The sequence below is a fragment of the Callithrix jacchus genome, chromosome 2, assembly GCF_049354715.1.
Source record: "Callithrix jacchus isolate 240 chromosome 2, calJac240_pri, whole genome shotgun sequence".
NCBI classification, from domain to species: domain Eukaryota; kingdom Metazoa; phylum Chordata; class Mammalia; order Primates; family Cebidae; genus Callithrix; species Callithrix jacchus.
Window position 1 is genome coordinate 57,327,614 of NC_133503.1, and position 23,105 is coordinate 57,350,718.

A 23,105-nucleotide genomic window follows, 5' to 3' on the forward strand; every position below is an offset into this window, starting at 1 on the left:
GGGGTGGCCTAGGGTGAGTCACTGGGATGTCAGCTTTGCAGTTCAGCAGCACCTCTGTGGGCAAGAGCATCAACCCCACTCCCCAGGGCGGGAAACCAAGACCTGCAGCGGGGAAGGGGCTTGCAGAGAGGGTCTGTGCTCACCTCCCTTAGCTCCCAGGCTCTGCTGTCTTGAACAGGCTGGCCAACAACTGGCCACTGCCCCTGGTGCTGAAAGAGCCCTGCCAAGGTCACTCAGGGTCACAAGACAACAGAGAGCCCCTTTCTAGACTCTCAATCACTGCTTGGATAAAAGCAACTTCTAGGGTCCAGGCCTTGAAAGCAGGAAGTGGAGGAGGAGAGGGGTAGGGGCCTGGGAAGCTGGGAAACTTGAACTCAGAGTGACATAAGGACGTCCCTAGAAGGGATCTCGGGAACAATGAGTTCCACCCCCAGGTTCCTGAGGAAGATTCAGCAGAGCCAGCGGCTGCCTCCACCATCAGACTGCCCAGGAGCCAGGCCCATCTGTCTTGCCACCTGCCTTCCGAGGTGGGGCTGGGCTGGGAAGAGTCCCATCTACTCATTCAACAAACATTTATGCACCATCTCCCACCTGCCGGGCTCTGAGGCTCACCGCCAGGCAGAGCCAGCAGCCTGGGGCTGAGCGCGCAAGAAAAGACAGAGATTTCGTGCCTGGCAAGGATTCCGGAGGCTACAGGGCTGGGGCGATCCCACTCAGGCTGCGCTGAGCCTGGAGGAGCCTGAACTTGGGCTGGGATGGAAGGACAGGTATCTCTGGAAGCAAGACAAGATTAACATGGATGGAGCATCCGTGTTCCGGAGATCGCTGAGTTCCCATTCCATGCTCAGAGCAATATCCAGCGCTGCTGAATGAGCCCCTACTTGATGCCAGGTTGTCTACACACCCCACCGAATGCTTCCCTCCCAGGAGGGGTCTTATTGTCCTCATTTTATAGCAAAAGAGGGAGGTAAGATAGAAAATGACTCCCAGCATTTCACACTCAAAACCCAGCAAGGCAGAGGTGGGCTGACTTTTTAAAAAGAAAGAAAGGCTGGCCGCAGTGGCTCATGCCTGTAATCCCAGCACTTTGGGAGGCCGAGGCAGGTGGATCACTTGAGGTTAGGAGTTTGAGATCAGCCTGGCCAACACAGCGAAAACTTGTCTCTACTGAAAATATAACAATTAGCCAGGCCCAGCTACTTGGGAGGCTGAAGCAGGAGAATCGCTTAAAAATTGGAAGCAGAGGTTGCAGTGAGGCAAGATCATGCCACTGCACTCCAGCCTGGGCAACAGGGCGAGACTCCATTTCAAAAAAAGAAAAGCACCAGATAAACTTGGGGGACAGTGTATTGCAGGCAAAGGGCCTCCCACATGCAAAGACAGAGAGGGAAAGCCTGTGGCTACTACCAGACATCTCGGGCAAAGCCCAGCCCAAGCCTCCCAATTACTGTCCCATCCCCAACGGCTATGCAATGGGCTGGGGTGAGCACAGCCCAGTCTGCTGGCCTCACCCCAACAGTGCGCAATCTGCTGCAGCCCTGGGCTTCTGTGGTGCTCTGTCTACTGCAATGTGGGTCTCAGTCTGGAGGCCGTAGGGCTCTTGCCTCCTGGCATGGTCTGAGCTGCTGTCCCCTCCCCTAGACTTCCCTATCTTCCCAAGAGCTCCCAGCCCACGGAAGCCCCTATCAAGAGAGGGTCTGTGGGGATACCATCACATTTCAGGTGGGGACAGAGTCACCTACAGAGGGGAAGGGGCAGGCCGCTGTCGCAGGGCTTTGCTCTGGTAGGGGATCGCACAGATTGGTTGAATACATGAAGAATTAAAAACTGGGATTTCTGTTTCTGAGTGTTCTCTCTCTCTCTCTCTCTCTTTCTCCCTCTCTCACTATCACTCTCGCTCTTGCTCTCTCTTCAAGGTTTTTTTTTTTCTGTGTCTCTCTGAGCCTCTGCCTGTCTCCTCCTCTTTCTGGAAATCTCTATATTTTCTGGGTCTCTCTGTTCCTCTCTCCTCTCCTTCTCCTCCTCCCACCCTCCCTCCCCTCCCCTCCCCTCCTCTGGCCTCGAGATGTTCGGGACACAGGCTGAGTCGGGGTCCCACAGGCTGGCCTCAGTGGCACCTGCCCCACCCACCCCCGGGCAGCAGACCCACCCCAGGTTCATTCCCACATTTCCACTTTCTAGGTCAACTGACCAGACCCACATGGGGCACAGCGTCTGCACACGGGGAGGACTTCACTCCACTCGGAAGACGCAGCCAGACCCAGGCCTCTCACTATGTAACCCCCCAGGAGCCTGGTCCAGAGATTCCCAGGAGCAGGAGGATCTTTTCTGAAACAGAGGTGGTTTCGAGGTCAGCAGGCTTGGAGGGACCCTGTTGGGAAGGAGGAGAACACCCTGTTGGGGAGGAGGAAGACCACAGATGGGGACAGGCAGGGCTGGCATCTGAGGCCCTGCTGATCCTGGCTTAGGCAGGGCAGCCCACTGTGCCACAGGGAACTCGAGGCTGGGGCTCAGAACATCTGGGGCCTCACCCCTGCTTTGTGAAGATTTTGTCTTGGGAGTGAGTCCCTTCCCTTCTCTGGGTTTCGAGTTCCTCATCTATACAACGAGAAAGGTGGGTGCATGATCCCGAAGGTTCTTTCTAGCCCTAGTATTCTAGAAGCCCAAGGCAGCAGACCAGCACAGAGCTAACAGCAGCAGTGGAGCAGCCTGACCTGGGGACCCCACTGCCTGCCAGCCTTTGTGGGAAGGAAGGAGAAAGACATGGAGAAATGAACACTGGACTGTGAGTTAGAGGAGACCTATTCCCCCAACCTGACTCTGAATCACTAATGTGGTCCCCGGGCCTCAGTTTCCCTACCTGTAACATGAGACAGCTCCAATAGATGAGACTTGAGGGCCTCCCAAATTGGAGATGCTACAAGGTGTTGGCAGGGCCAGTGCTGTGCATGGAACCCCTCCTTACCAAGTCCTGGTGAGGCTTTTGAATAATGCCATAGTGGCAGGGGTGAGGGGGCAGGACAGAGCCCGGGAAACAAGGTCCTCTGGGATCCCTCTCCAGAGCCCAGTCCAACTTGTCTTCCTGAGAAGCCTCCCTCTAAAGCTGCAGAGGTCTGGGGAACCATCTGACCATCAGCAGAAAAAGGCATGCCTTGGGAGGTTCTAGATGGAGTGTCTATCCTCCCATGTAATGAAAAAGAGAAGCCCAAAATTCCAAGATGTCTTCCTCTTGTGGTCCACTGGAATTGGCAGAACATAAGCATTACAACCACTTTAAATAAACTCAATATATAGAACGCTTTAATATGAAAGACAATCTATTTATTGAGGAAACCCACAGCCTAAAATCCAGACTTTTCAGTGTACTGTGTCAACAATAGCACCTCCTTCTGGTCAAGTGAGATATTACAACCCAGCTCTATTAGACCAAGAAACTACCTAACAAGACCTGCTAAGTTTGAAAACTGCTAAGTCAGAGTCCCAGAACTGGGTAAAGTACAGTTGCTCAAATCCAAAGTATAGTTGCCCAAAAAGGGCATATCTGCTATTTCTGAAAAAAGCTGCAGAAAAAGAACTTGTCCAGCTACCTTCCCACAGCAGGATGAAACTCAGAAAAGACACATCACAACTGGATCACTGGCAGATCTGGCAAGCCATTAGGATGGAGACCTCCATCCCCTAATCACCTAGGCATTCAATTTAACAATTTGTATGTATTTTTCCAAACAGAGAACCTCTGTCAAATATATAGTGTAAGTGATATTAACCTATGTGACCTATGCCATGTTATTCATATAGTGGTTTTACACTCAAATGCTGGACCGTATCTGTTCACAAAAGTGGTGAAAGATAAAGTCTTTAATCCTCAGAGCTGCTCCTGGCTTGTCAGGGAAGTATAATGGGTATACCCTGAGTATGACCACCACCTACTTAGACCATTTCAGGGTCCCCTGGCAGCCCCAGGCTCCTCTTGTCCAATTCTGAGGCAGCCCCTGCAAGCTCTGTCCACTCTCTTCATCTCAGGGCTGCACTGTCAAACAAGAGTCAATCCTTGAGGAGCGTTTATTTCTGCAGGACACCTGGCTCTGTATCCATCTCCTTCCAGGTACACCTACTCACAGGTCATTAGGAATTATCCCCATCCCCCTTCCCTGCAACCCTCTGCAGACAGCATGAACGAACAAGAGCATACCTTACTTGTATGTCAGGGCCCGTCAACGACCTGGTGCACCAGAGAAGAAGCGGCTGGAGGATTCCTCCCTGCCAGGCTCATGGACATGTTCACCTCATTCCAGCACACAAAAGGACAGCCTGGGTCCAGACAAACTGCAGGACAAATGGTCACCAAGGCAGCTGCACCTGCACAGAGACAGAGGGGAGGAGGGTGAGGAGGGAGGAGCACTGCCTCCTGCAGCCGTCTCAGCGGCCGGAAGACCCCATCTGCCAGAGCCACTAGCTGTTGGTCACATGTGCACCGGACTGCCAGTACATCACACACCTCAAGAACAAATTGGAGAGGCTGGGGACTTCCTGACACACAGAGCAGGCTGACACATGAGCCATGTGCCAGCCGGGACAGTGGGGAGAGGAGCCCACAGTAGATGCAGGATGTGAGCTGAACTGCGGAGCGAGGGAGTAGCCAGACCTGGGGTCACTGCAACCAATTCCAACTCTAGTGACTCAGCAGTGGCCTGGGTGTTTGGGGTGAAGGCCTACCTGTGGTGCTGCAGCCCTGGAGGCTCAGGGGCCATTGAGTCTGTGGGACCCTTCCAGGCACATCACATCCAACATCCCTCCACAAGGTGAAGGCAGAAGGCTGGACTGATGAGGAACAGACCCTGGGCGTGCTCACTGGAACGGCTGCATCCCCGGCAGGGCCCTCTCCCCAGCACCTTCCACCCCAGCTGCGAAGTGCCAGGCCAGGCCAACCACTGAGAAGGAAACTAAGTCAGGAGGCAGAAGACTCAGGTCAAAGCCCAGCTCTGTGCCGGTTTGCTGAACGAGAGACCTTGGGCTGGTCAGTGAACTATGCTGCCTACAGGTCAGGTCATCCAACCAACCACTGAGCAAGAGACCTTGGGCTGGTCAGTGAACTATGCTGCTACAGGTTAGGTCATCCGTCCAGCCACTGTATCAATCCCACGAAGCTCTGCACGCCCAGCACTGGTGCAGAGGACTCTCCAGGCATCATCTCATCTCACCAGCACACTTGCTTCCTTCACCACAATACGGCAACTTATCCCCATTTTGCAGACAGGGAAACTGAGGCTGAGAAGGGAGGCTGTCCTGCCAGGGTTGCACAGCCGGGGTGTGGTGCAGAGCCCAGCTCCATGAAGGACACCTTTGCACCTCGAGGGCAGGAGGGGAAGCACTGTGGGGTGCAGGGACCAGAGCAGGTGGCATCTGCAGGACAAACGCGGTTCTGGGTGCAAAGGGCTTGGTGTGGAGGTTGCAGGGACCGTGTTGGGTTCTGCCCCACCTGTGCCCCTGGAGGCTGAGGGAGCCTCAGAAGACCCTTGTGGGGACCAGGAGGGGCCCCCTGGTCTGTCTACCCATACCCTGCCCCCACAGCTCCAGGACCAGAGCGAGTGCTAGAAGGCGAGCAGGAACCTGTTGCTGGCAGAAGAGTGTGTGTGTGTGTGCGCGCGCGCGTGTGTGTGCACGCACACAGATGAGTGAGTGGCATGTAATTAACTAAAATTGTGGGTTAGAAGCGGATGTAAATAACCAAAAAATACATGGGGAAGTGAGGGGATGCTCATCAGTTAGAGATAATTACTTAACCACTAATTGAAATAATAATGGTGTGTATTTGAATATGCTAATTAGGCTGAACCTGTGCTCCAAAAGGTAACTGAAATAAAATAGGAGGAGGATTCCAGGTCCACATCCTCTCTGCCCCAGGCCTTTGCCCTGTGGGTCCCCCTGCTGTCTTACTCAACCTATGCCCACTTCCTTTGCTTGGTCCTGCTCGAGGCCCCTCCCAGGGCACCCATCAGCCCTAGGGTTGCCCCACTTCCTGCGCTGGGAGGGCAGATGTGGTGGTACAGGGTGTTTGTCCAGCCGCCTCTGGCGAAGCCCCAGGGGAGAGGCAGGAATGCATGCTTGTGAAGTGCCCACTGTATACCCAGCCCAGCTCTGCAAAGCGCTCCATGTTACAGACTAGGAGACAGGTGGGTGCGGCCAGCCTGCAGTCACGTGGAGGGGTCAGGCCAGGACGCAGATTTCCAACTACTCTTGGACTTTCCAGCAAAGCCATCCAAAGGAGGAACAGCCAGGCCTTGTGGAACCACCGTGTCCTTATGAGCAGAGGTCCAGAGTGGGAGCTCATAAGGACATGGAGCGGGCTCTGTGTGTTCTCACACAGCACGTGTGTGCTGGGCACAGTGTGCAGGTCAGGGTACCTGCCCTGGGCTTTCACTCTCCCTTAGCATCACCAGCAGAATGAGTGTACACGCGCACACACACATATGTAAACGTACACACGTGTTGCACATGTGCATATATATATATATACACATGAACTCACATGTGCATTGCACACAGAGGCATGCACACTCATCACTCTCCACAAAGGCCCACTCAGCCACATCCAGGCCCAGGCATCCAACACACCCCGACACAGCCTGAGCTTTAACCCAACATCCTCCCTGGCATCTGCCAACGCAAGGTGCCTGAGGGGCTGAACACAAGGCAGGATGCAGGGACCCGCTCATCCACCCTCTAGAAGCCAGCCAGGCCTGGATGGGGGGGTCTCTCTGGGGCTGTGTGCTTTATAGGAGTGAAGGTGATTAGACGAATTCATGGAGGCCTTTGTATTGCTGCTAGAAATCCATGCTTCTAAGCAGCCAGCATTGATCAAAGATTCATGGGGTCACTGGTGATCTGATACGCAGCAGCTGCTGGCCCAGGGGCTGCACTGGGAAGGTGGGTCATGGTGGGGCACGCCCAGATTTGCATGTCATGGAGATTCAGGGTGGTGTGGGTGGCAGCAGTGTACAGTGGGACTTGGAGGATGTGGGGCTGCTGGGTTTTGAGGAGGTGATGGCTCCCGCCCATGCATGTGGTCCTCGGTGGCTCCGAGGAGGAGCCCAGAGGTAGGCTATGCTGGCAGCTGAGCAGCATCACCAAGGTCAAGGCTGCCGTGACCTTGACAAGCCCCTGAAATGCTGTGCCTCACTGTGTACCACTGTAGAATGAGGATGATGGTGACCATCCCTTTGTCAGGATGCAGGCTTACAGCTCAGTCTTGTCAGGAACCACAGGCCAGGGAGCCTCGGAGACCACTGGACTGGAGGGGTCAAAGCTAGGAACCTGCCCCGAAAAATACACAGGTGGTTTTGTCTGTGATATTCAGGGCTTCATCAGCCCTCCCTGAAGACCATCCCGGGACGCCAAGGCTCTACTTTACACATGGGCAAAGAAACTGTGCAGGATGTTCTGGATGGAAACCGAGGCCCAAAGCCATCCACTGAATTGCCGTGAGGCAAAAAAGGCAGGGGCCCAGAGAGACACAGCAGTCCTCAGAGGCTAAGGTAAACTGAGGCTCTAAGGGGCCGATCACATGGCTGTGAGGCCTCCCTTCTGAGGTGTCCACTGTGTGCCGTTGGAAGGGGTGGGCCCAGCAGTGCCTTTGGGCAGGCGGTGGCGGCTGCTGAACCGAACTCACTCCTCTGGCACCCTGGCAGTTGGGGGGAGCTCCTCCTCCAACTCATCAACTTGCAAATGTCCGGGTGAGAGGGTTGGAAAAATGAAGGCGCCCAAACTTGACATTTGCATTTCAAACACTTATATCAGCAAAACAAATAACAGTAATTATACCATTTGCATATTTTGTGCGATGATTGTTTAGCGAGGTGGGGAGGAGGGGCGCCTGCTGATGCCAGCAGCCCAGCCTCCCGCACAGCTGTGCCGCCCCGCCCAGGGTCCCTGCCACCCCGCACCTCCTTGCTGCCCACTCCTGGGCCCTGTGGGTGCCCCCTGTGATGTGCAGCCTCTGGGTTGGGCTGCACCTCCCTGTGAGCTCTGCCCTCTGGCCACCGGGTGCCCCTCTGTTCTCCAACATGCCCTCCCCCCCGCAGCAGGCCCCCACCTCGGCCTCTGCACTTGTGTGCCCCCCACCCTAGGAGGCTCTTGCAGACCCACCCAGGCTCTTGCTCCTCCGTTCAGGGCCCATCCTCAGTGTGGGGACAGGCAGGGCTGACCTCTTCCCCAGCCAGGAGCTCTCCATGAGGGTACAAGCTGACCTTGAGCCTCGGTGGACAAGGCTGACCATCGGTGCAGGACCTGACCAGCCCACAGCCCAGCATACAGCAGGCCCTCAGTGGGCAGGGGACCTTCCCACTCAAGTGCCTGCTGCCCACTGGGTGCCAGGCACCTGGCTGGGGAGGGGTGTCCAGGCCTGGCACTGCCTTTGCAGGGGTGATGTGATGTGGGGTCTCAGAGTGAGGGAGACGGGACTCAACAAGCAAGGGCAGTGGGCGAGCTGACTGCACACCCCAGGCCACACTCAGGAACCCAAGCCGACCCCCTCCCAGTATTGCTGCAGGTGGAGCCTCCTGGAGTGGGGAGGAGCCCAGACCCACTGACACACATGGGTCTGACTGTGTATAACTATGTTTACGGAAGGTCTGGCTGTGTGTGAGCACGTGTGCGCATGCATATGTGCCTGTGTGTGCATGTATGCACACAAGTGTGTGTGCGCATGTGTGAATCATGTGTGCATACAACTGTGCGGGCATGTGTGTGCAACTGTGTGCATGCGTATGTGTGGCATGGGTGCATACATGTGTGCATATATGTGTGTTGTGTGTGCATGCGTATGTGCATGCACGTGTGTGTGTATGCATGTATGCGTGTGTGTGTGCATGCATGTGAATGTGTGAATGCATGTGTGCCTGTATTGTAGGTTCTCCAGGCAACTCTGGTCCTTTCATCTGGGTTAGGAAACAAGAGACCAAGTCTTTGGGTACCCACTCCCCACAGCCCAGTTTTGGGGTGAGTAGAGGAAGAGTCCAGGCCCCCATCGGCGCTGGGAAAGGGGAGTAGCCCCACCCAGCAGCCCACTCTCAGCTGGCAGGCTCTGCTCTCCTGAATGGCAGTCCTAACAAGAACAACAGGGCTGTGCACCTGCTGCAAACACCAGTCCCTCCCGCAGGCTGTCTTGCAGAATCCTCCCCTAGCTCCAGGAGGAGGAGGAGGAAGCTCCAGCTTTATTATCCCTGTTTACAGATAGGGAAACTGAGGCACACAGCAGTGACACCTCTTGCCCAAGGTCATACAGAAGAGCTGGGATTTGTACTGAGCCTGCCCGACCCCTTGCTTTTTGCAGGACAAACCCCCCAGCGCACACAGTCTCAGTGATGGCGCTTATAGGACAGGTGTCCTCAGGACCCTCATTTCACAGACTGGGAAACTGAGTCTCAAACACATGACAAGACCTCCCCAAGGAAACACTGGATGTGGCCAAACTGGCCTAGAGTTCTTCGCTTTGGATTGAAACTCAGGCAGAGCCTGCAAGCAGGACTGTCCCTGTGGTAATTAGGGCTCCACAATCAGTCCCAGCTCCGGCTGCACAAGATGCCACCTCCCTGCTTCCTTTAATCTCCCCCGCTCAGCACCGAAGGAGGAAGCTGAGCCCAGAGACTTGGAAGTGCAAATGAGGCCCCATCCCCTGGTAAACTGCAAGCAGCAATTAACTCCTCACTTCACACCCCACAGCCCCACAAATTCCAGACGGGGTAAACAGTTAAATATGAAATATTAAGCCATAAAATAGCTGGATGAAAACAGAATTCAATACTTATCAGTTCTCAGGAGGGAGACAGGCTATCTAAGCTCAGAAAGAAGAGAATAAATTTTAAAAGAAAAAGGAGGCAGATTTGACCAAATAAAAATAAGAAGAAGTAACCCAAAGCTATATATATATTTTTTAAATAAAAAGTAACCCAAAGCTATATAGCAGAGAGGGGAAAATATTTGTGGTGAATGTGACAGACAAATGATAACTATCTTCATTATGTAAAGAACTCATTCAAAATGATTAGGGAAACATCAACAGCATATAAACAAATGGGTAAAGGAACAAACACAAAACAGAAAACACACGTGGTTAGGAGACATATGGCCCAATGCACAACCTCCTGTATAATCAGGGAATACAGATTTTTGGAAAATACAATGAGACACCATGGGCTCATCAAAAGGACATGATCTAAAAAAACAAAAACACTAAACTAAAAATAAATTCCAGTGTACTGCAGTGCTGGCACGGTTGTGGTGAAACTGGAACAATTCTTTTGGAAAGTCACTTGGCAACACATATCAAAGTCTTACCATGTGTGTAATTTACAGCACATCAGACCATGGAGCAATTAAAACTTTCCTTTGCAATCAAGAGAAACACAAGGATACTTGCTGCCATCACTTTGATTCAGCACAGTACTAGTAATTGCAGCCATTGCAATAATGCAAGAAAAAGAACAATTATAAGATTCAGAAAGAAAGAAATGAAGCACTAGCTAGTTACTGACAATGTGATTATGTATATAAAAAGTCCAAAAGAATGTATATATTACCAACATTAATAAAACATTAGCATAAAATTCATATACAAATATAAACTGAATTTCTATACATCTGTAATGAATAGAAAATGAATATTTATGAAAAGTCAACACTTTCCAAATTGATTTATACATTCAAGGGAATCTCAATCAAAATCACAGTCCATTTCTTTTTTCTTTTTGTGGAACTTGACAAGCTAATTCTAAAATGTATATGGAAGAAATAAAATGACAAGAATGTCCCTAAATAAAAAGAACAAGGTGGAGTGAGGGAGGGTCTTCTTCTGTCAATAATGATAATTATAAAGCTGTGGCGACTGAGACTGAGATATTGTTATTAGTATAAGATTAGACACATAAGACCATGGAACAAACAGAAAAATGCAGAAACTGACCCATGAAACAGCCCTTAATATGAGAAAGGAGGCATAACTTTTCAATAAATTGAATGTATACTGGAAAAAATAAAATTGAACACCTGCCTCACCTCACATACAATGTCAACTCCAGGCTGATTACAGACCTAAACGGGAAAGAACTATACATTTTGAAAGACAAAGTAGATAAAATATGTATATAAAATACAAATACATATTTGTGTATTGAGACAGGGTCTCACTCTGTTTTGCAGGGTGGAATGCAGTGGCATAATCACAGCTCACTGTAGCCTCAAACTTCTCAGCCTCAGATGATCCTCCCACCCCAGCCTCCCAAGTAGCTAGGACTACAGGCATGCAAAATCATGCCTCATTAATTTTTTTGTAAAGAAGGGGTCTTGCTATGTTGCCCAGGCTGGTCTTGAACTCCTGGGCTCAAGCAGTTCTCCCACTTCAGCCTCCCAAACTGCTGGGATTATAGGCATGAGCTACTGCACTCTACCAGAAAAAGTATATTGATGACCTAGAGACAGGGAAGAATTTCTTCCCACTCATGCAAGATATACTGCTAAGTGTTACTACAAAAAAATAAAGAATTTCCACGCTTAAAAATATACTATGAAAAGCTAGGCTGGGCAACATAATAAGACACTATGTCTACAAAAAAAATGTTTAAAAAAATTAACCAGGCATGATTGAGTGTACCTGTAGTCCCAGCTACTCTAGAGGCTGAGGTGGGAGGATCACTTGAGCCAAGGAGGTCAAGGGTGCAGTGAGTCATGATCCAACCACTGCATTCCAGCCTGGGCAACAGAGCAAGATTCTGTCTCTAAAATACACATGCACGCACGCACGCATGCACGCACACCATAAGTATGAAAACACAAGCCACAAGATAGTTATCTTCTGAGAGAATGTGATCTCATTCAGAATCTATAAACACCTCTTATGAATTAATAAGGAAAACCGACACCTCAGTCATAGAATGAGTAGAGATCTTAAAAAGGCATTTCACAAGTGAGGACATCCACACGGCCAAAAAGCCCATGCTCAACTTCATTACTCGTCAGGGAAATTCAAATGAAAGTGTTGTAAGATACCAGGACACACCTGCCAGAGGCTTCAAGCGTCTCATGGGATCTGGTGCTGGGGAAGGAGGATGTGGAACAACGGGAACTCTTGTCTACTGTTCTGAGGTCTCGAACCCTCACCACCACTTTGGGAAACAGCTGGCATGAAGCGGTGTATATCTGAGACCCGCAACTGTTCTCTGGGGTGTAAACCTCAGAAAGGGCCCCACGTATGTGAAGCAGGAGATATGCAAGGGAGTGCATCACTGCCCCAAACTGGAAAAGACCCTTGATTCCCTCTTACAATGAAACACTTTTCAGTGATGAGAATAAACCAGCACCAGGCACAATGAATGGGTGTGTCTCCCCCCATGGTGTTGAACAGAAGAACAAGGTCAGAAGAGAATGTGGGAAGTAGAAAAGTTTCCTTTCTTGTTAAAGAATAATAATAATAAATATTAGAAATAATAGTTTCTTTAAAAGACTAACTTTCTTCAAAATCTTCTTGCTTTTTGCTAGTAGCTCTGTTAAGCCCTATCTGATGCAGCTGTTAGACATGCTCACAGGCACGTAGTACATTCTATGTCCTTATGCTTCAACCAAGATACCTATGCTGGACGTGCTCACAGGCATGTCCCAGCTCGCAGCCTATGCCCCTTCCTTATTTGGACTTCCTTTTTATTCTCCATTGCTCTTACCTATTCAAGAAAGTTTTATGTTATCAGCCAATCATATTCAGGTTTAGATTGTGAGGTCTGGCTCTAACCAACAGGAGATTAGACACAGCAGTAAGGACAACCCTAAATGTGGAAGGAATAAATATGTCTGCTTTTCCTTTGTTTGTTACTCATGTGGCAAGACTGCTGGTGAGGGTACTCTTTCCACAGGAAGTAGAGATTGCCTTGCTGAGAGATCCTTTGCCTCAGTGCTGATTTTCTGTGCGGCACCAAGCATCTGATTCCAACAGATGGAAGAAGTATGCAATGATTTCATTTATAGAAGTTCAGAAACGGGCAAACCCAGAATCAATTGTCCTGAAATGCCTGTTGCTACAATCAGGAATGACAGAACACTGGGATCAGGAAAGAATGTGCCAGAAGTCTCTGAGGGCTGCCAATGTTCTAGGTCTTCACCTCAACTGTGGTTACACGGATGCAGTCACATAAGGTTCACACAACATTTATGCTTTCCCTGGCTCAGACATGATGTTTGCACCCTGCTGTAGAGATGGTTTGTTCCAACTCATGGTCTACACCATGGCATGCCTTTCACCCAGCAGCCCCACTCCTGAGAACCTATCAGAAGGAGAGAATCCCAGAGAGAAAACCATGTACAGTCAAAGATTTCCATTGCTGCTTGATAGAGAAGGAAAATAAAAGGACATCACCAAAGTTTTCAATAAGAGGAGAATGACTAGGCCAGGTGCGGTGGCTCATGCCTGTAATCCCAGCACTTTGGGAGACCAGGGTGGGCAGATCACCTGAGGCTAGAGTTCAAGACCAGCCTGGCCAACATAGTGAAACTGTCTCTACCAAAAATACAAAATTTAGCCAGGCGTGGTGGCATACGCCTGTAATCCCAGCTACTAGGGAGGCTAAGGCAGGAGAATCGCTTGAACCTGGGAGGGGGAGGTTTCAATGAGACGAGATAGCATCACTGCACTTGATCCTGGTCAACAGAGCAAGACTCCATCTCAAAAAATAAACAACAAAAACAAAACAAAACAAACCCTGAATTTCAATCATAGTTCACTGCAGCCTGGACCTCCCAGGGCTCAGGTGATCCTCCCACCTCAGCCTCCTGGGTAGCTGGGCCCACAGGTATGTCCCACTACCCCTGGCTAATTAAAAAAAAAATTTAGAGACAGGGTCTCACTATGTTGTCCAGGCTTGTTTCAAACTCCTGGGCTCAAGCAATCTGCCCACCTTGGCCTCCCAAAGTGATGGGATTATGGGTATGAGCCACTGCACCCAGCCACAACTTGGAAACTACTGAAGGTCAGTGAATGATCAGACCCAACAAGTCCATTCCCAAGATGGACAGAGATATCGACATGTCTCCACAAAACACAGGTACTGCGAAGAGCATCCTACTCACGGTACCCAGAGTAGCCCAAACTAGAAACAACCTGAATGCCCATCAGCAGAGAAGGAATCCATTAACTGAGGTACAGCCTTACATGGGAATACTATACAGCAATGAAGAGGAAGGAACCACCTTTACATGTAACAAGGATGAATGGATTTTGTAGGTGAAATGTACAGAAGCGGTCAGGCATGGTGGCTCATGCCTGTAATCCCAGCACTTTGGGAGGCTGAGGTGGGCGGACTGCCTGAGGTTGGGAGTTTGAGACCATCCTGGCCAACATGGTGAAACCCCATCTCTACTAACAATACAAAAATTAGCCTGACATGGTGGCAGGTACCTGTAATCCCAGCTACTTGGGAGGCTGAGGCAGGAGAATTGCTTGAACCCCGGAGGTGGAGGTTGCAGTGAGCCGAGATGGGGCCACTGCACTCCAGCCTGGGTGACAGAGCGAGACTCTGTCTCAAAAAAAAAAAAAAAAAAAAAAAGAAAGAAAGAAAGAAAAGAAAAGAAATGTGCAGAAGCAGCCAGACACGAAGTTCCATAAGAAATGGTTCCATTTATACAACATCCAAAAAAACAGGTAAAATTCAGCTCCACTGGAAGGAGCCCGGGTAGCATTTACCCTGAGGTGGGAAGAGATGGCCTGGAGATATCTGAGGAGTCTTCTGGGGCAGGAGGGCTGGTTTTGTTCTGTTTCTGGCCTGGGGTGCTTGTGAAAATTCATTACTCTGTGCACAATGAGGATTTGGGAACTTTATGTAACTTACGTCTCAGATTTTTAAGTTTCTTTTAAGGGTGATACAAACCCTGAAACAAACACCAGTCCTCAAGAGAAGAAAAAAGACCAGCAGGAAAAGCTGGAAAATGCTGACGAGCTTCTCTTGCATGGTGGAGCCAGAGCTTACATCTCCTGTTTTTAGCATTTTCCTAGTTTTCTTTAGTGTTTACACATTTACATTGCTTTTGAAATTAAAAAGAGAAATAATGTGCTATTACGTATATTTAAATGCCAGCCCTTAAGAAAAGGATTCGTGTTTAATTAGGACTTTGTGATTCAGGATGGCACAATGTTTTCTATGTTATAAAAAAACCTCACTGCGGCTGCTAAGGGTGGCCGGGCCCCCTCACCCCATCCTCTTCCTCTCATTGCTGTGGTCCAGCCATTCCTCACCCAACAGGAAGCTGATGTGCTAATTTGCTTAGCAAAGTCAGAGAGCGCGCCGAGGGTGCAAAGCAGGAGAAGAAAATTGCCATGAAAGGGAGGCAGGAATATTCCGAAGGCATTAACCTGACGAATTGTATATAAGAGCTGTAAATTTGATAAGTGCTTATTAGAAATAGAAAATGAGGCTTGAAATTTGCTTGTTTGCCTGAAATGAAGGCGAGGTTCCCTTGGAATCTAATTGGCTAAAAATTTGGCGAGATGTTTAAATGTTGACATCATATTAAAACAAAGACATCTAGAGGGACGCAGAAAGTCTAGGAGAGACAGTAACTGTTATGTCAGGCACATTTGGAAATACTTATTAGAAACAGGAAAGAAAGTCCAGGGTCTTCTCCAAGCCCGCTGCCTTAGTCAGCACCTGCCCCTCCGCCAGCTGGCTCTGCAGGAAGCCCAGGCCTGGCCCCAGCCCCACTGCCCTACCTGTCTCTCCTTTCTTCCCACACCTGGATGCTGGGGTGGGAGAATCGCTTGAAGCCAGGAGTTCAAGGCTGCAGTGAGCTGTGATTGCACCACTGCACTCTGGCCTGGGCGACAGAGAGAGACCCTATCTCTAAAATAAATTACAATTATTATTTTTTTTTTGAGACAGAGTCTCACTCTGTCATCCATGCTGGAGTGCAATGGCGTGATCTCGGCTCACTGCAACCTCCTCCCAGGTTCAAGTGATTCTCCTGCTTCAGCCTCCCAAGTAGCTGGGATTACACCACCACACCCAGCTCATTTTTTGTACTCTTAGTAGAGCTGGGTTTCTCCATGTTGGCCATGATGGTCTCGATCTCTTGACCTCGTGATCCACCCACCTTGGCCTCTCAAAGTGCTGGGATTACAGGCTTGAGCCACCATGCCCAGCCAATGAAATATTTTTAAAAATCCATTCAGGTGAACTTGCTGAATGATGATACATGCCTTAACGTGTTCACGGGCAGGCAGCCCAGAGCAGAGTGAAACCAGAGACAGTCCTGGAAGGAGGGGTGGGGGCAGGAAGTGGAGGCCTCCCTAGAGAAGGGCCTGAGATCACACAGGAGTTGTTGTAAACTTGGCAAATACTGATTTTCCCAATTGTACTCCTGGGTGCGTGGATGAGAAAACAGCCTCTGGGGTCCCAAGGCCAGTGGGAAGCTGGGAACCCCAGCCCTAACACGTGCTGCATACCAGGCTGGCCTCGGCTGTATGGGGACAGGTGGGCAGGGTCAACCCAGTCCAAGGTCTCAAAGCCAGTGAGGGGCGCTGGGCCTTGGACCCCAGCCTGGGTGAACCATCTCTACCTCACCTCCTCCGAGAAGCCTCCCAGCCTGCCCCACTGAAAGGGGCTGCCCAGTCCCTGCTAGTGCATTGCCCATGGCCATTTCCTGTCAACCCATTGTTTCGCTTAAGTCACCCCACTGGACCCTCAGCTCCTTAAGGGCAGTGCCGTGGGCTGCAGTGTGTCCAGCATCTCTGGCTTGAAGCCCTGACTGGAGGCAGATGAGAGCAGGAGGCTGAGTGAATGGTTGTGAATGAATGAATGGGAGTTGGTGAAATCAAATCAGTACGCTTCCCTTTTTTTTAAGACAGTGTCTCACTCTCTTGCCCAGGCTGGAGTGCAGTGGTGCAATGTCAGCTCACTGCAACCTCTGCCTCCCAGGTTCAAATAATTCTCCCTGCCTCAGCCTCCCAAGTAGCTGGGATTACAGACACCCACCATGACACCTGGCTAATTTTTGTATTTTTTAGCAGAGACGGGATTTTGCCATGTTGGCCAGGCTGGTCTTGAACTCCTGACCTCAAGTGATCTGCCCGCCTCAGCCTCCTAAAGTGCTGGCATTACAGGCATGAGCCACCACACCTGGCTGCACAGTTTTCAAAGTGGGGTTCATGGGCTCAAGAGGCTGTCTGCTCCAGCCTCCCAGCAAGACTCGCCCAGGCCTGTGCCAATGGCCCTGCTCCTGCCCTTCAGGGAGTGCCCTCGACGTGGACGCCTGAGCCCTGAAGTACAGCCCTGGGGGAGGAGGACGCAGCTGGTGCTGGGAAGGGCTGGGAGGCCAGTCACACACCTGGCCCACTAGGGTCCTCAGGCGGGAGCAGGGTCCTGGTGGCTTTCATGGCAGAGAGGCAGAATCCTGACAGCCCCAGCAGGCTGCACATGAGCTCTGGAGCCATGGGGCAGGTCCCCCTATGTGTCTGTTTCCCACGTCTGCTGCCTGGCACGGCCATGGGCATCTGGAGCCATCTGCAGCCTAACTTGAAGCGAGGGGGACAGGCACTGTGCACAATGCCCCTCTGCGTCACTCAACAGGGAGGGCAGGGAGCTGGAAGTTGTCCCAGTCAGGCACAGGGCTGCTGTCGGCAGCCAGGGTCAGGGAGACTCTCAGAGTCCCCCACTTGTGTCTAATGGACAGTTTCTTTAACAGTTCAGCGGAGATTAAAAAAAAAAAAAAAAAAGTAGAGTGCAGGGGCAGCTGACAGGTGGTCTCGAATGCACCCTGGGAGGTGCATGGCCAGCAGCCCTCAGAGCCAGTCTAAGTTTGGCAAACGGCAGCCACGCAGCATGCCGATGGTGACATCTTGGTATCAGGGCCTCCCGTCTCATACCCTCACTCCTGCAAGGGCCTCTCCATCTGGGCAGGTGGGTGTCTGGGTGCTGGGGGAGCTGACTCCTTGAAGGAGGGGTTTCCTGTCTTGGGGAGGTGGAGGGTACCCCTAGGATCTGCTTCTAGGGGCACAAGCCCCAGCCTGTTGGGCAACTGATGGACCAGAGCTCTATCTTTCTAGAAGGCCTGGGAGGAGCCAGGAATCCCTTCCTGGAGCCTCACCCCACTCCTCCCTCCAGCCAGCCTCCTCCAGCGCTTTGTGACATCACTGCCGTTGCCATGGGAACCCTGCCAACCGAGCAGATGACTTCACAGGAGGATGGAGAGGCACTGGGCTGGGCTGGCCTGGGTCTCACAGCAAAGGTCTTTGATAACCAGCAAAATAGCAAAGGGAGGCAGGAAAACGGCCAGCAGGGAGACTGGCATGGGTTTAAGGCGATGGCATTCCCCAGCCCTGCCTGTCACCAGCCCCCCAAGCCTGGGACCTGGGGACTCCCTGCCTCCTTCCAGGTGGAGCTGGGCATGCTAGAGTGTGAGGGGCCTGGGTCTCCCTGGGCTGGGTGGGGACCCCTGGCTGGAGCTGCTTCAAGCCTCCATTTCTCTTTCTAGGAAGTGAGACCAGTAGCTCAGACTGGGGGCTGCCTGCTGAGTCTGTGGCCCTGAGGGCTGTTCAGCTCTAAGCGTGGGCGCACAGCCAGGCCAGACAGGGCTGCACTGCTCCAATCACCCTGCAGGAATCGCAGCCAGTCAGGGGGTTCCCGAGTGCTGTCCCCATGGCTGGCACGCAGGAGGGGGTGGCACAGGCTGGAGAGGAGGAAGCACTCTCACTCCTGCTGGAGCCTCTGCCCAGGAACCCCAATGGGCCCAGCCGTCCCTGGGGAGCCCCATCCCACATGCCCTGCACCCCATGTCCGTCAGCACTGATTAGAGTCTCCCAGACACCAGCTCTGGGGTTGCCATGGGGACAAGCGGGTGGGGTGACTGTGGTGAGCACAGCTGTCTGGGGACACACAGAGGACATGCACACTTGTGTCAGTGCTCACCTCCCTGTCACACATGGGCTGGGCACCACCAGAGGTGTCCACACAGCAAGGCACACGGACCCTCCCTGCAGCTGTGCACACACCCAGCAAGGCTACGTCCACATGGGTGTATGTGTTCCCGCACCAGGAAGCTGTTACCCCCCATACCACACACCATACACTCTGTCCCTGGAGCATGCACCTGCCTGGGCGCAACGGGCAGTCCGAGCCCATGTCACCTATGTGTACACATATATGTACACACCTACCCGGGCGCTCCAGTATGTGTGTGCACCAGCCCAGGCACACTGGCAGTCCAAGCCCAGGTCACGTATGTGTACATGTCTGCCCAGGCTCTCAGAATCAGGCACTTTCTGAGGCTGCCCCGATGGGTGTTTCCTTCCCCAGCCAGCACATCCCCTCGCCCTTATCCCAGGTCTGCTGGACTCTGAAGGTGTCCACACTGCCATGAATGTCTCCAGGCCCTGCACTGCCCACTGCCAGGAAGCCAGCGGAATCCAGGAAGAAGCCCAGCATTTGGTCTATGAGCCTGCGTGAGCAGTCACTTCCTGCAGGCCTGCACCCCTCAAGGAGGGCGAAGGATGGGCTGCCCCAGCTGGGGCTGAATCCTCACAGCCTTGTTCACAGGGAGAGGCTGACCTGCACCCATTGTACAGACAATGAAACTGAGGCTGAGAGAGTAATAGCCCAGCTGGCACACTGCAGAGCACGGCACAGGCCCAGGCTGGCCCTGTGAGGTTCCTGCCATTCCCTGCAGGGCACACAGAAAGAAGCAGAATCTCATCTGGCCCCCACCGGGCGTTCTTTCACTTTCTCTCCTTTGATTCTACAATCCTCAGACCGAGGATTAAGGAAACATCCCTAGTTTCCAATGAAGGAAATATTAATAGAAGTTCAGAAACGGAAAGTAACTGACCCTAGGTCACAGAGCAGAGAGTCAGGGAGCTGGTGAGGTTGTGGGGAGGGGGCCCCAGGAGGGCCTTGAGAATCTCCCTCCCCGCTCCACTCAGCCAGGGGCAGGCACAGTCACAGGTGGACCACTGGCCCCAGGCATGCCCTGTTTATGCCTCTGCATGTCACGTACATGAATGAAGACAATTTTCCATGTTAACAGCGCTGCAGCAGTCCTAGCTCTGCTGATCAGCCCTGATCTTTCTTTGCCATCTCTTCCCCAGCGCCACACAGAGGCATCCCCAATTCAAGCTCCCCAAGCTCCCAGCCCGTCTCTACCCTGTCTGTTGCAATGCTCTCCCTGTCTAAGCTTGGGAGACAGGTGCACCCTACACTGCAGTGAGCCCTGAGTGGACCTGGACAGCCAGAGGGAGCAGCTCTCAGCCCAGGCTCCACAGCACAGCCAAGCCCGTCCCTGCAGTTACTGTTGGTACTAACGGAACCATCGGCACTAATGGAATCCTCTGGCAATCCGGCCTTGGCAGGGCAGGCCAGACAGATCTGTGCAGTTCACAACCAGCTTCTGCTTCCAAATACAGAAGTGCTGCTTGGCACACCAGACCACAGTACAAGTGGAGAAACTGAGGCCCAGTGGCAAAAAGTGTCTCCTCCAAGGTCACGGAGGCAGAAGAGAGCAGATGCCAGGAGGGTCATGGCATTGAGAGTCCCTCACGCCCGGCACTCCCCCGCCAGCCACCATTGCCATCCTGGGCACATGAGCACCGCTGTGCCAGCCCAGCCTGGAGCTTGGTATTGCCGGCCTTGGCAGGCAGACACTGCTAGTCAGGAATGCAGAATCGGCCTTTAAATACCTCAGCGATTCCATGCCCTGGCGTCTCCCTTTTCCCCACACTGCCTGAGGCACCGCTGAGGCCTAATGAGCTGTGAAGGTCCATTTTTCAAAGTTAAACATTTCCTGGGCTCCCTGGCCCAGCCTTTAGACACAGCCTGGTGATGTGATGGGTGTGGGGCTGAGACAGTTGCACAGGGAAGCCATGGTCCACGTGGATCTCCACGACACCCTCGGCTATCACTGCCCACCAATACCAACAGATACCTACCCAGTGGCCAGCTTATGCAACGCAGAGCCAGCAGTGAGTCTGGTCTGGGCCGCAGGAGCAGGCCAGTGAAGCTAGGAATTCCAGCCGAACACAGTCTTCAGAGGTGTCGATTCTAACCCCTTGCCCATTTTACAGCTGAAGAAGCTGACGGGGGGCCATAAGTCCCCCAACATCAGGGACCAGAGTGCTTACCCGACCGAATCTCTCACGGTCCAGCACAGGGCCTAATATCTAGCACCAAAAACAGCTGGTGCTCAATCAATACTTGTTAACAGTAGGAGCAGCCATGGGTGGAGACCCCAGAGCCCTGACACCCCGACCCCCTGCATCAGCCTCCAAGGGTGCAAACGGACATCCTATCTGCTGGGATCACTGCCGACATCCCAGAGGCATCGTGAATCACCCTTCACTGTCTGCAGATATGAAGTGGTTTGAGGAAACCTGGTTCTGGACTTAGGCAAGGCTAGGTTTGGGTCCCAGCTCTACTGCTCTCTGACGCCCTGGGGTTGGACAAGCCACTTCTCAGGGCTTTAGAGTCTCCATTTGCCATCTGGTGAAATCAGTCCTTTACCTGGGGGATTCTACACTCCCATTTCTTCCAAGCTCCTGTCCATACTGACATTGACTTTTTCCAGTCCCTGTAGGTCTCTGTATTCATCATCCATTCATTCATTATCTACTTCCATCATCATTGGTCTACATCCTCCCTCATTCAGGCATCTATTCATCCATTCATCATTCATATACCCTTCTAGCATCCACCCACCTACCTACCAATCCACGCATCCATCCACCTCTCCACTCACCCACTCACCCATCCACCAATCCATTCACCCTTCATCCATCCATTCACCCATTCATCCATCCATCCATTCATCTGCCCATCCATCCATCTACCTATCCATTCATCCATTCACACACCCACCCATCCATCCATTCATCATTCATATATACATCAGCATCCACCCACCCACCAGTCCGTCATCCATCCACTCACTCATCCACCCATCCATTCATCCAGTCACCCATTCATCCATCCATCCATTCATCCACCATCCATCCATCCACCTATCCATTCACACACACACACACACACCCATCCATCCATTATTAATATATCCTTCAGCATCTACCCACCCACCAATCCATCATCCATTCATCTACCTATCCACCCATCCATTCACCCATCAACCCATCCATTCATCCTTGATCCATCCATTCACCCATTCATCCATCCATCCACTCATCCGCCCACCCATCTATTCACCTATCCATTCATCCATTCACACTCACCCATCCATTCATCATCCATACGTCCTTCAGCATCCCTACCCACCCACCAATCCATCCATACATCCATCAACCTATCCACCCACCCACTCACCAATCTACCCATCAATCCATCCATCCATCCATCCATTCACTCATTCATCAATCCATCCATTCATCCACCCATCCATTTATCCATTACCCACCCACCCATTCATCTATCCATTCATCATACATGTATCGTTCTAGCATCCACCCAACCACCAATCCATCCATCCATCCATCTATCCACCCACCCACTCACCCATCTATCCATTCATCCATGCATTCATCCTTCATACATCCATTCACCCATCATCCACCCATCCATCCACCCATCTATTCATCCATCACCCACCTACCCATCAATTCATCATCCATGTATCCTTCTAGCATCCACCTACCAACAATCCATCCATCCATTCATCCATCTATCCACCTATCCACCCACTCATTCACCAATCTTCCCATCCACACCCATCCATTCATCCTTCATCCATCCATTCACCCATCATCGGTCTATCCATTCACTATTCATCCATCCATCCAATCACCCACCCATCCATCTACCCACCTATCCATTTATCCATCCATCCATCCACCCACTCATCCATCCATCCACTTGCTCATCCATCCACCCACCCATCCTTCCACCCACCCATCCTTCCACCCATGTCTACATCCATCCATTCATCATCCAGCCAGCCAGCCAGCCATCAATCCATCCATCTATACATCTATCCACCCCTCCATCTAATGATGCATATGTCAAGAAGGGAATGTGCCAGTTCTTTGACAGGGCTAGAGTCCTAGTCCCCAATTCCTAATGCCCTGTCCAGGATGCCAG

The 23,105-nt window shown here is 51.8% G+C and overlaps 1 protein-coding gene and 1 pseudogene across 8 annotated transcripts in view; one reads left to right on the forward strand and one right to left on the reverse strand.

Annotated features, from left to right (window-relative positions):
- The window catches only part of ELFN1 (extracellular leucine rich repeat and fibronectin type III domain containing 1), an 81,078-nt gene that overhangs the window by 34,380 nt on the left and 23,593 nt on the right, over positions 1–23,105 (reverse strand). For 5 of the 8 annotated variants that reach the window (XM_078364045.1, XM_035289718.3, XM_035289723.3 and 2 more), the window contains exon 2: positions 4,193–4,359. The gene's annotated coding sequence lies outside the window, so the exon portion shown is untranslated. Of the gene's footprint in view, positions 1–2,191; positions 2,372–4,192; positions 4,360–23,105 lie in introns of all 8 variants that reach the window. The other 3 variants (XM_078364053.1, XM_035289735.3, XM_035289743.3) reach the window with 2 other exon arrangements.
- LOC100404709 (uncharacterized) lies at positions 7,058–21,876 on the forward strand (annotated as a pseudogene).